This window comes from Trichomycterus rosablanca, chromosome 20, assembly GCF_030014385.1.
Source record: "Trichomycterus rosablanca isolate fTriRos1 chromosome 20, fTriRos1.hap1, whole genome shotgun sequence".
Taxonomy (NCBI): Eukaryota; Metazoa; Chordata; class Actinopteri; order Siluriformes; family Trichomycteridae; genus Trichomycterus; species Trichomycterus rosablanca.
Genome location: NC_086007.1, coordinates 16,079,877 through 16,091,896, shown reverse-complemented (window position 1 = coordinate 16,091,896; position 12,020 = coordinate 16,079,877). Strand labels below are relative to the sequence as shown.

At 39.3% G+C, this 12,020-nt stretch overlaps 1 protein-coding gene across 1 annotated transcript in view; it reads left to right on the top strand.

Annotated features, from left to right (window-relative positions):
* Positions 1 to 9,324, top strand: part of npat (nuclear protein, ataxia-telangiectasia locus) — a 30,137-nt gene extending 20,813 nt beyond the window's left edge. Inside the window, exon 18 of the mRNA XM_063016582.1 lies at positions 9,164 to 9,324. The gene's annotated coding sequence lies outside the window, so the exon portion shown is untranslated. The remainder of the gene's footprint in view (positions 1 to 9,163) is intronic.
* The last annotated feature ends 2,696 nt before the right edge of the window (positions 9,325 to 12,020 follow it).

The window sequence follows — 12,020 nt, the reverse complement described above, 5'->3', positions numbered from 1 at the left end:
TCAGGACCACTACAGAGCAGGTATTATTTAGGTGGTGGATCATTCTCAGCACTGCAGTGACTGACATGGTGGTGGTGTGTTAGTGTGTGTTGTGCTGGTATGAATGGATCAGACACGGCAGCACTGCTGGAGTTTTTAAATACCGTGTCCACTCACTGTTCACTCTATTAGACACTCCTACCTAGTTGGTCCACCTTGTAGATGTAAAGTCAGAGACGCTCGCTCATCTATTGCTGCTGTTCAAGTTGGTCATCTTGTAGACCTTTATCAGAGGTCACTGGACGCTGCCCACGGGGTGCTGTTCCACCATCCAAATAATACCTGCTCTGTAGTGGTTCTGTGAGAGTCCTGACCGTTGAAGAACAGCATGAAAGGAGGCTAAAAAAGCATGCAGAGAAACAGATGGACTGCAGTCAGTAATTGTAGAACTACAAAGTGCTTCTATATGGTAAGTGGAGCTGATAAAATGGACAGTGAGTGTAGAAACAAGGAGGTGGTTTTAATTTTATGGCTGATCAGTGGAGGTTGACTAAAGTAATAAATTGTGCTTTACCATCTGAGAGTCTGAAGTACGCACCCAGGTTTGTTGTATGCCTTGATAGCTACCTGGCTAAGTGCACAGTGCCAACTGTAGACTTGGTGTGTATGCCTGACATTGCTAATGTTTTGTTTTACAACAATAATTGAAATCACAGTAATTCTGTATATTTCATTTTTCAAAATCTTGCAAAAGAATGACCAGTTTCAAATTAATGTTCATTTTTGTATGTGATGTTCTACAAAGATTTGTAGTTGTGATTAGGTGGTCACATCTTTTGGCCATGTAGTGTAACAGCAGTAACAATGCTAACAAAAAATTGCACCAGACTTACTGTTTACATTTCATGGTTGTGTATTGTTTTGTAAATGTTTACATCTTACTGTCCCATGGACATGTCTAACAAACAGCAGTTATCGTATAAGCACCTCTGCGTACTGCTGCACTTCATTTAAAAGTCTACATTAATACAGTACATGTAAATGTATTTGTCTAATATTATTTTATTTTACTAAGTTTTGTGCCTCATTGTAAAGTAGTTTATATGGTTATGCAGTTTAAACTAAAATGTTTTTTAAAACAACTTTAAAATCATGTATTTTGAAGTTATTTGTTTCTTGAGTAACTGATCCGTGGAGTACACAAGGACTGTTATAAGATACATACAGTGTACTTTATGATCATGTAGATTGTAAACCACCTATTATAAACTGGGTCTATGTCCCTGTTTTTTTCTCATTAATCAAATGTGGAGAAGAATTGACACCTACATGACTTAGAAAATAGGAAAGCCATGCATCTCTGTAGCATACTACAGAAGGTTTTAATAAAGAAAGTAATGATAGCTGCTCAGGTGACGCAGCGGTAAAATACTCTAGCACACCAGAGCTGGGATTTTGAATACAATCTCAATGAATCAAATCTCAGCTCTGCCATCCGGCTGGGCTGGGTGGCTATATTAACATTGTTTGGCTGTTGTTCATACAGGGAGGGAGCCGGAGAGGGACCTCATAACTGATGCAATTATGACCTCTGCAGGCTGATTGATGGCATCTGCACAGAGTAGAGAAATAATGCAATAAGGGTGTGGCTGTCTGTTCACAAGGCTGATCTGCATATCAACTCACTTCGTGCAGGTAAAAAGATGCAGTTGGCTAGTGTGCACGTGTCGGAGGGTGCGTGTTTCAGTTCGCTCTCCTCAATCGGAGCGGGGATCAGCACCAGTAGAAAGGCAGCATAATGCAATTGGGTAAAAATTGGATGCGCTAAAAATCGGGAGAAAAAGGGAGAAAAACCTTGAGGAAACGAAGTTTTGGATGAAAAATTTAAAAACATTTAAACAGCCTGGTTTATTTGTTTATTAGGATTTTAATGTCATGTTTTACACTTTGGTTACGTTCATGACAGGACAGGTAGTTACAGGTTACACTATTTATCAGTTCATGTTTAATGTCATAACCATCACAGCCAGTTTTGTATCTCCAATTAACCTAACTTGCATTTCCCAGAGAAAACCCACACAGAAAGGACCAGGACCACTCCGCACTCAAATCCAGGACCTTCTTGCTGTAAAGGCACAGTGTTACCCACCCGCTTGGTTTATTTCAAAACTGTCTATGGTTGGCCTTTATCTCAGGTCAGTTTTATAGCAGAAGAAGTTTGGCTAGAAAGTGATTTCATTATGAACAAATCAACTCTCTCATATGAAACAATAAATCGGTTTGTAGAACCAGATGTGATTTTAGAGTAAAAATATAATTCATTGTGGAAAAGAAAAATTTGACTCTTGGAAGGGAATGTAGATTTTATAGGGTGTAAACAAATCAGTAATGCATGATTGCATTAATAGTATGTCATATTCGCAGCAACGCAAACCTCAGTTTAATCATCATGTACAGTGGTGTTCAAAAAAATAGCAGTGATTTTAAAAAAGTGAATAAAGCACAAAATCATTATAATAACTTTTATTTCCATAGATGCAAATGCACTGAAAATACTACACTTTCAATTCTAAATCAAAACATTAACAAAATGTTGCCAGTTTGTGTTCATCCTTTACAGAAAGTTAAGAAAAATGAATATTAGGCTGTTCAAAAAAAATAGCAGTGCCAGCATTTTTCTTTAAAAACTCATAAAATGTATCTATAAACTGAAATAAATGTTTGAGGTTTCACTGTACTTTAAATTATTGAACTAATATTTGGTATCATAACAATTGTTTCTGAGATCTGTGTTGCATGGAGTCGACCAACTTCTGGCACCTCTGAACAGGTATTCCTGTCCAGGATGATTAGACTACATTCCACAGTTCTTCTGCAATTTTGGGTTTTGCCTCAAAAGAACGCATTTCAGATGTCAGAACACAAGTTCTCTATGGGATTAAAGTCAGGGGATTGGGCTGACCACTCTATTTACCTCAATCTTGTTTGTCTGTAACCAAGATGTTTTGGGTCATTGTCATGTTAAAACACCCATTTTAAGGACATTTCTTCTTCGACATAGGTCAACATGATCTCAAGTATTCTGATATATTTAAACTGATCCATGATCCCTCGTATGCCATAAATAGGCGTAACACCATGGTATGAAAAACATCCCCATATCATCATTTTGTACCACCATGCTTTACTGTCTTCACAGTGAACTTTGGCTCGAATTCAGTGCTCAGGGGTCGTCTGACATACTGTCTACGGCCACTAGACCCAAAAAGAACAATTTTGCTTTCACCAGTCCACAAAATGTTGAGCCATTTCTCTTTGGACCAGTTAATGTGTTCCTTGGCAAATTTTACCCCATTCAGGACGTGTCTTTTTCTTAAGAACGGGACTTTGCAAGGAGTTCTTGCTGGTAAATTGGCTTCACTTAATTATCTTCTGTACTCACTGGTAACTTCACATGTTCCTTGATCTTTCTGGAGGTGATCACTGGCTGAACCTTTGCCATTCTGGCTATTCTTCAAGCCATTCGAACAGTAGTTCCACACTTCCTTCTGTGTCTTTCAGGTTTTGGTTGTCACTTCAAGGCATTTGAGATCATTTTAGATGAGCAGCCTATAATTTGCTGCACTTCTCTGTATGTTTTTTCCCTCTACAATCAACTTTTTAATCAAAAGTATGCTGTTCATCAGAACAATGTCTGGAACAACCCATTTTACCCAGTATTTCAAAAGGAAATGCACTATGACCAAGCTGTGCAACATTTGCCCCCCTCCTACCTTAAATAAGGGCCAAAATTGACACCAGTTCTTCTGCAGAATGAATGACTTCACCAATTGAACTCCTCACTGCTATTATTTTGAACAAGCCCCTTTCAATCAATGCTTCAATTACTCAGAATGAGCGGCATGCATGTCCTAATTGTTGGGTTTGTTTTGTTTTCATTACTCTACTACACTTTCAAGTAAATTTTTTGCTATGTAGAAATATATTTTCTACTAAAAACAGTGATTTATCAAGTTAATGGTGTTGGACTGTTATTTTTTTTGAACACCACTGTATATGAGGAGTTTTGTATTTTGACCATGGTTGTCCTTTGAGTGTTCTGGTTTTCTCCCACTCTCTAAAAATGTGCATCAATCTGTTGGGCTGGGTGATTGAATTGCCCTAGATATGAGTAGGTAAGTGAATGTGTGTGTTTTGCTTGCAATGCATTGGTGCCATGTCCAGTTTGGATTTAAAAAAAAGAAAAATGTAGCTGCCCAAATGCAGATTTACTTTATTATTTTCTGCAGTGCTTGATTTTTTTTTTTTTAAAATGAGAGATTATTTCATTGCACCAAAAAGGACAATGGCTGTTTTCCTAGTGACATCATTGGGAGCAGCAGTTTGTCTGGCACCAGAAAGGTGAGGTTTGTGACCAGGAAAAACATGCTCAAGCATGGTGGTGGGTCAGTAATGGTGTGGGGATGTTTTCTGCTAAGAAAGTGCATTTAAACTAAAAATTATGTTAACTTCTCGAGTATGTTATTTCTATTCTATACACATCACCAAAATACCGTTTAAGGTGAGGTGGGTTGGATATTTCCACTGCAACTGTATGTAAGCTATCTAAAAAAAATAAAGAGACTATGTCAGTTGTCACCATATTACATGCAATCCTAAAATTGAACTTTTCCATTATAGTGGAATACAATGTAGTTGATGTAGTAGGAAAAATTCCAGTAAACACATATTACATTGCAGACAGTGTGAACCTGTGATATTTCAAGTTTTGTCTACTCAACTTCATTTTATTTGTTAATATACAGTGTATCACAAAAGTGAGTACACCCCTCACATTTCTGCAGATATTTAAGTATATCTTTTCATGGTACAACACTGACAAAATGACACTTTGACACAATGAAAAGTAGTCTGTGTGCAGCTTATATAACAGTGTAAATTTATTCTTCCCTCAAAATAACTCAATATACAGCCATTAATGTCTAAACCACCGGCAACAAAAGTGAGTACACCCCTAAGAGACTACACCCCTAAATGTCCAAATTGAGCACTGCTTGTCATTTTCCCTCCAAAATGTCATGTGATTTGTTAGTGTTACTAGGTCTCAGGTGTGCATAGGGAGCAGGTGTGTTCAATTTAGTAGTACAGCTCTCACACTCTCTCATACTGGTCACTGAAAGTTCCAACATGGCACCTCATGGCAAAGAACTCTCTGAGGATCTTAAAAGACGAATTGTTGCGCTACATGAAGATGGCCAAGGCTACAAGAAGATTGCCAACACCCTGAAACTGAGCTGCAGCACAGTGGCCAAGATCATCCAGCGTTTTAAAAGAGCAGGGTCCACTCAGAACAGACCTCGCGTTGGTCGTCCAAAGAAGCTGAGTGCACGTGCTCAGCGTCACATCCAACTGCTGTCTTTGAAAGATAGGCGCAGGAGTGCTGTCAGCATTGCTGCAGAGATTGAAAAGGTGGGGGGTCAGCCTGTCAGTGCTCAGACCATACGCCGCACACTACATCAAATTGGTCTGCATGGCTGTCACCCCAGAAGGAAGCCTCTTCTGAAGTCTCTACACAAGAAAGCCCGCAAACAGTTTGCTGAAGACATGTCAACAAAGGACATGGATTACTGGAACCATGTCCTATGGTCTGATGAGACCAAGATTAATTAGTTTGGTTCAGATGGTCTCAAGCATGTGTGGCGGCAATCAGGTGAGGAGTACAAAGATAAGTGTGTCATGCCTACAGTCAAGCATGGTGGTGGGAATGCCATGGTCTGGGGCTGCATGAGTGCAGCAGGTGTTCGGGAGTTACATTTCATTGAGGGACACATGAACTCCAATATGTACTGTGAAATACTGAAGCAGAGCATGATCCCCTCCCTCCGGAAACTGGGTCGCAGGGCAGTGTTCCAGCATGATAATGACCCCAAACACACCTCTAAGACGACCACTGCTTTATTGAAGAGGCTGAGGGTAAAGGTGATGGACTGGCCAAGCATGTCTCCAGACCTAAACCCAATAGAACATCTTTGGGGCATCCTCAAGCGGAAGGTGGAGGAGCGCAAAGTCTCGAATATCCGCCAGCTCCGTGATGTCGTCATGGAGGAGTGGAAAAGCATTCCAGTGGCAACCTGTGAAGCTCTGGTAAACTCCATGCCCAGGAGAGTTAAGGCAGTTCTGGGAAATAATGGGGGCCACACAAAATATTGACACTTCAGGAACTTTCACTAAGGGGTGTACTCACTTTTGTTGCCGGTGGTTTAGACATTAATGGCTGTATATTGAGTTATTTTGAGGGAAAAATAAATTTACACTGTTATATAAGCTGCACACAGACTACTTTTCATTGTGTCAAAGTGTCATTTTGTCAGTGTTGTCCCATGAAAAGATATACTTAAATATCTGCAGAAATGTGAGGGGTGTACTCACTTTTGTGATACACTGTACCTCCATTCCTGCATTTCAGGCCTGAAAAACATTCCCAAAAAAAGTTAAAACGATAAAGTATTTACCACTTTGTAATGTTGCTATTCCTTCTCACAACACATGAAAGACATTTTGGCACCGAGAATACCAAGAGATAAAGTAATTCAGTGATTCAACGATCCAGGGTTGTCGTCACATTTTTCATTTAAAAAATCTCCACACATTTCCTATTGGGACAAAGACGGTAGGAGGGACAGTCCAGTACCCGTACCCTTTTGTTCCACGCCATGCCTTTGTAAAGTGTGCAGCATGTGGTTTTGCTTTTTCTTATTGTGTGCATTGATGTATAAAGTTCATTGATGTCTCTGCCATCACAGAAGTGTAAATTACCTTTGTCAATGGCACTTACACAACAACCTACCATGACAGAATCTGGCTTTTGGACTTATTGCTGATAACAGTCTGGCTGGTCCTTTTCATCTTTGGTCTAGAGCACACGGCGTCCAAAGAAAAACCCTGACATTTTTTGTACTGATTTTTCTGACCACAATTGATGTTTCCACTGTGTGGAATCCCAGATGCCTCAGAGCCCAGAGAATTGACACCGCATCTGGGCATGGTTAACACAAGGCTTCTTTTTTGCACAGTAAAGTTTTAAGTGCCTGCGTGGTTATATCAGCTATTGATTAAAGATTCCTCAAATGCAGTGCCATTTGGGGTCATCATGGGTGTTCAGCATAGACTTGCTCCTCTGCCACTGAATATTCCCCATATTTCTTGATAATAATATGCAAATTCCCTCCAATCTTTCTTAGATAAACATTGTTTTTAAACATATCAATAATTTTCTTATGTATTTGTTGACAAACTGGAGATGCTTTTTTGTAATTTTGTTCCCAATCTAGTCATATTTAATTACCTGATCGCATGTTGCTTCCTATACTGCTGCTGACTTCCACTCTTAAATGAGGATAGCAGTGATTAACACACATCCTGTGCTGTATTCCTTGTGCTGTATTCCCTGATCCTTGTTCACAATGACAAAGATAAGAGAGCTGTATTAGCAGACCAGAAATGTTATTACCCCCAAGCACAAGCAGTTCAAAAGGTGCCCCAATCTATCCCCAAATATCTTTAACAGTTAAAATGTTATGAAGATGTTTGTTATCCAAGAAATAGTTTAGAACCTTCGAGGGCATGGTGAAAAGAGCACTTTAGTGCAAAACATGATTCCAAGTGTGAGAAAACTAGGTCTGAAACAATTGGTACTACAGCAGGATAATGAAACAAAGCACACATCCAAAAGAACACCTGAATGGTTAAGGAAAAATAGGATGTTTTAAACTGACCAGCAGTGAGTCCTGATCTCAGTCCTTATAACACTCGGAGAGCTGAAATCTGCTGGTGCAGGGAACTCTGCAAACATTCAAGAGCTTGAGAGAACTGAGTATAAGCAAGTATTAGGGAGGGATGCCTTTAATCCTGTTCACATCACTTACTATGTTTCTTCTTTATTTCTTTTTTGAAATGATTTTGAAACGGAAATTTGATTTGTAGAGTAAAGAGTGAATTGTTTATGATTTAATTAAAAAAGTAAACATGTACATGTAACCCACAGAAGGTCATTGCTAAAAAGGCTGGCTGTTTGACTGGAAGGGTAAATGTAAAAAAAAAAGTGCATGAGCAACATGGATTATCACAGTCTGTCAGAAGGTGTCCATTCAGTCTGAAATCCAGTGCAAAGTTTCTGCGGTCTGTGATCATTTGGGGCGCCATGTCTTCTGGTATGTTGATACAATGTGTTTTAGTCCAAGATCAACACAGCCAATTACCAGAAGATTTTGGCAAGGAAGTTTTCTGCTGACAAACTTTATGAAGATGTCAAAAGGAAGATAAGAAACACCCGACCCAGCAATACAGACCAGCTGAGAGGCACTAACAAAGCAACCTGGATATGCTACAGTATGCTGCATTGAGGCAGTAATTTGTGGTAAAGGAGCCTCAACCAAGTACTAAGTGTATAAATAAACATACTTGTTACATACAGAAGTTGGACATTTCTGAATTTTACATTATTTTCTGTTTGATATTATGAAATATTCTAATTATTTGAAATACTGGATTTCTAATTTTTTTATGACCTATACTGAACATTACAGCAAAAAAGCTTGAAATATGTCGCTTTACATGTTATGAATATAAAATCTGACAGTTCATCTTTTTTAAATTAATTATGAACAAAAATGAACAATTTTTTTTTTTACAAGAGTCTTATTTTCAAGACGCACCTGTATTTGGACATGCTATTAGAATATTCTAATGATACAAAGTTGGTACAATGTTGGTCCACTTATTTCTAAAGATATTGGCTTTTTATACTTAACAATCAGAGAAACTGTTGCTAAATAATGTATATAATTTTAGATTAAAATCTGCTGGTTGTTTTTCTTGTTTAACATTTGTTGGCAGCAGCAGAAGAGGTTCTGATGTAAAGCTGAAATCGCGTGTTTGTGTTCTATGGAATATAAAGTGGAGAATTTCCTCCTCTCTGCTCAGTCGTTAACCGGCTACCGAGCGAGACAGGCGCATCCTACTTTGCTCCGAGCGATTTAACGTTTATTCTTTTATCAACATTTCAATAAACCTTCTATAAATTACATTTATTTGTACATGAAGATGTTTGAGTTTCCTGGTAAGTTTTGGTTGGGTTTTGTGACACCGGCATCATTGCACTAACATCTTGTTTTTTGATCCGCAGGTGGCGGCAGCAGCGGAGTGATGAGCGGCAGAGGAGGGAGCATCGTGCCGCGGTGCTGACTGAAATGATCGCGGGTCAGTGCTGTCACCTAGCGCTCATCAAAACATTATCTCATTATAACTTTTGTTCACAGTATTATTACTAATTATTAGTAACAATAAAGAGAATATAACTCTTCATTATTTTCCTTTTCAGTAAAATAACAACAATAGCAACGTGTTAGTACAGAGCTAGCCTCAGTTGCTATGCTTGTTGTCATGGTTACATGTTTTCATGGCAGCGGGCGCATTAATTTACAGCTGCGATTAGGTTTTTGTTTTGGAACTACGTGCAGAATAGTCCCACAAATGATTTCTTGTAGCATTTAGTTTAGTTTAGTTTTGAATTTGTACAGCAACAAAGAGTCCTAAAAGTGCATTTGATCTCATGACCATAGCCATTAACACTGAGTTGCATTTAAAAAAAATTACATTTGGTACTTACACTTTTAATGATTTTTAAAAAGTATAAAATACTGCCATATTTACATTCTTTTTACAGAAAGTGTAAACATGTCAACCAGTAACACCTAAAAACAGATCAGTTAGTTAATTGATTCATCCTTCCATATAGTTTTGTGCTGCAGAATATTTAATTGGTATAATTTAATTGGAGATACAATAAGTGCAATCACAATTCACAATTTAAAAATTACATTACTTACTTGTAATTTACTTGTAACTTATATGATTTTCCCCCCTTTGTAAATACTTGCTTGATGTTTAAATTTGGTCTGGGTGGCCCTAATTCTTTAGTTGCTAATTTATTATTTCTATTATTACTATGACCACTGAATGGCATTTCCCTTAATGACACGGTGGAGTTGCTCCAAACTGAGGTAATGGTAGTGATGGTGACGAGATCGTTGCTGCTCCAATTATCGCTACACCAGGTTACGTGTGACGCAAGTGCTAGCCCTCCCGGAACCCATAGAGATTATATTGCAGTGCCTACAGTTTGAAAATCGTGCTCTGATAGACTCTCATGTTAAGGCACTTTTTTTCAATCAGACTGAAATCGCCCAAAAGGGGCGGTACTGTATGGAACACAACACGATATTCAGAGGCAAGACAGACTGTCCAGAACAGTCACAGCTAGTTTAACACTGGTTGAATGTGATAGAAAAATGTCTTCCCTTTCATATAGCTATATACAGTGTATCACAAAAGTGAGTACACCCCTCACATTTCTGCAAATATTTTATTATATCTTTTCATGGGACATCACTATAGAAATAAAACTTGGATATAACTTAGAGTAGTCAGTGTACAACTTGTATAGCAGTGTAGATTTACTGTCTTCTGAAAATAACTCAACACACAGCCATTAATGTCTAAATGGCTGGCAACATAAGTGAGTACACCCCACAGTGAACATGTCCAAATTGTGCCCAAAGTGTCAATATTTTGTTTGACCACCATTATTATCCAGCACTGCCTTAACCCTCCTGGGCATGGAATTCCCACAGTTTGCACAGTTTGCTACTGGAATCCTCTTCCACTCCTCCATGATGACATCACAGAGCTGGTGGATGTTAGACACCTTGAACTCCTCCACCTTCCACTTGAGGATGCGCCACAGGTGCTCAATTGGGTTTAGTCCATTACCTTTACCTTCAGCTTCCTCAGCAAGGCAGTTGTCATCTTGGAGGTTGTGTTTGGGGTCATTATCCTGTTGGAAAACTGCCATGAGGCCCAGTTTTCGAAGGGAGGGGATCATGCTCTGCTTCAGAATGTCACAGTACATGTTGGAATTCATGTTTCCCTCAATGAACTGCAGCTCCCCAGTGCCAGCAACACTCATGCAGCCCAAGACCATGATGCTACCACCACCATGCTTGACTGTAGCCAAGATACAGTTGTCTTGGTACTTCTCACCAGGGCGCCGCCACACATGCTGGACACCATCTGAGCCAAACAAGTTTATCTTGGTCTCGTCAGACCACAGGGCATTCCAGTAATCCATGTTCTTGGACTGCTTGTTTGCAGCAAACTGTTTGCGGGCTTTCTTGTGCGTCAGCTTCCTTCTGGGATGACGACCATGCAGACCGAGTTGATGCAGTGTGCGGCGTATGGTCTGAGCACTGACAGGCTGACCTCCCACGTCTTCAACCTCTGCAGCAATGCTGGCAGCACTCATGTGTCTATTTTTTAAAGCCAACCTCTGGATATGACGCCGAACACGTGGACTCAACTTCTTTGGTCGACTCTGGCGAAGCCTGTTCCGAGTGGAACCTGTCCTGGAAAACCGCTGTATGACCTTGGCCACCATGCTGTAGCTCAGTTTCAGGGTGTTAGCAATCTTCTTATAGCCCAGGCCATCTTTGTGGAGAGCAACAATTCTATTTCTCACATCCTCAGAGAGTTCTTTGCCATGAGGTGCCATGTTGAATATCCAGTGGCCAGTATGAGAGAATTGTACCCAAAACACCAAATTTAACAGCCCTGCTCCCCATTTACACCTGGGACCTTGACACATGACACCAGGGACGGACAACGACACATATGGGCACAATTTGGACATGTTCACTGTGGGGTGTATTCACTTATGTTGCCAGCTATTTAGACATTAATGGCTGTGTGTTGAGTTATTTTCAGAAGACAGTAAATCTACACTGCTATACAAGCTGTAAACTGACTACTCTAAGTTATATCCAAGTTTCATGTCTATAGTGTTGTCCCATGAAAAGATATAATGAAATATTTGCAGAAATGTGAGGGGTGTACTCACTTTTGTGATACACTGTATATACTGTATATATATATATATATACTGTATATATATATATATATATATACTGTATATATATATATATGTA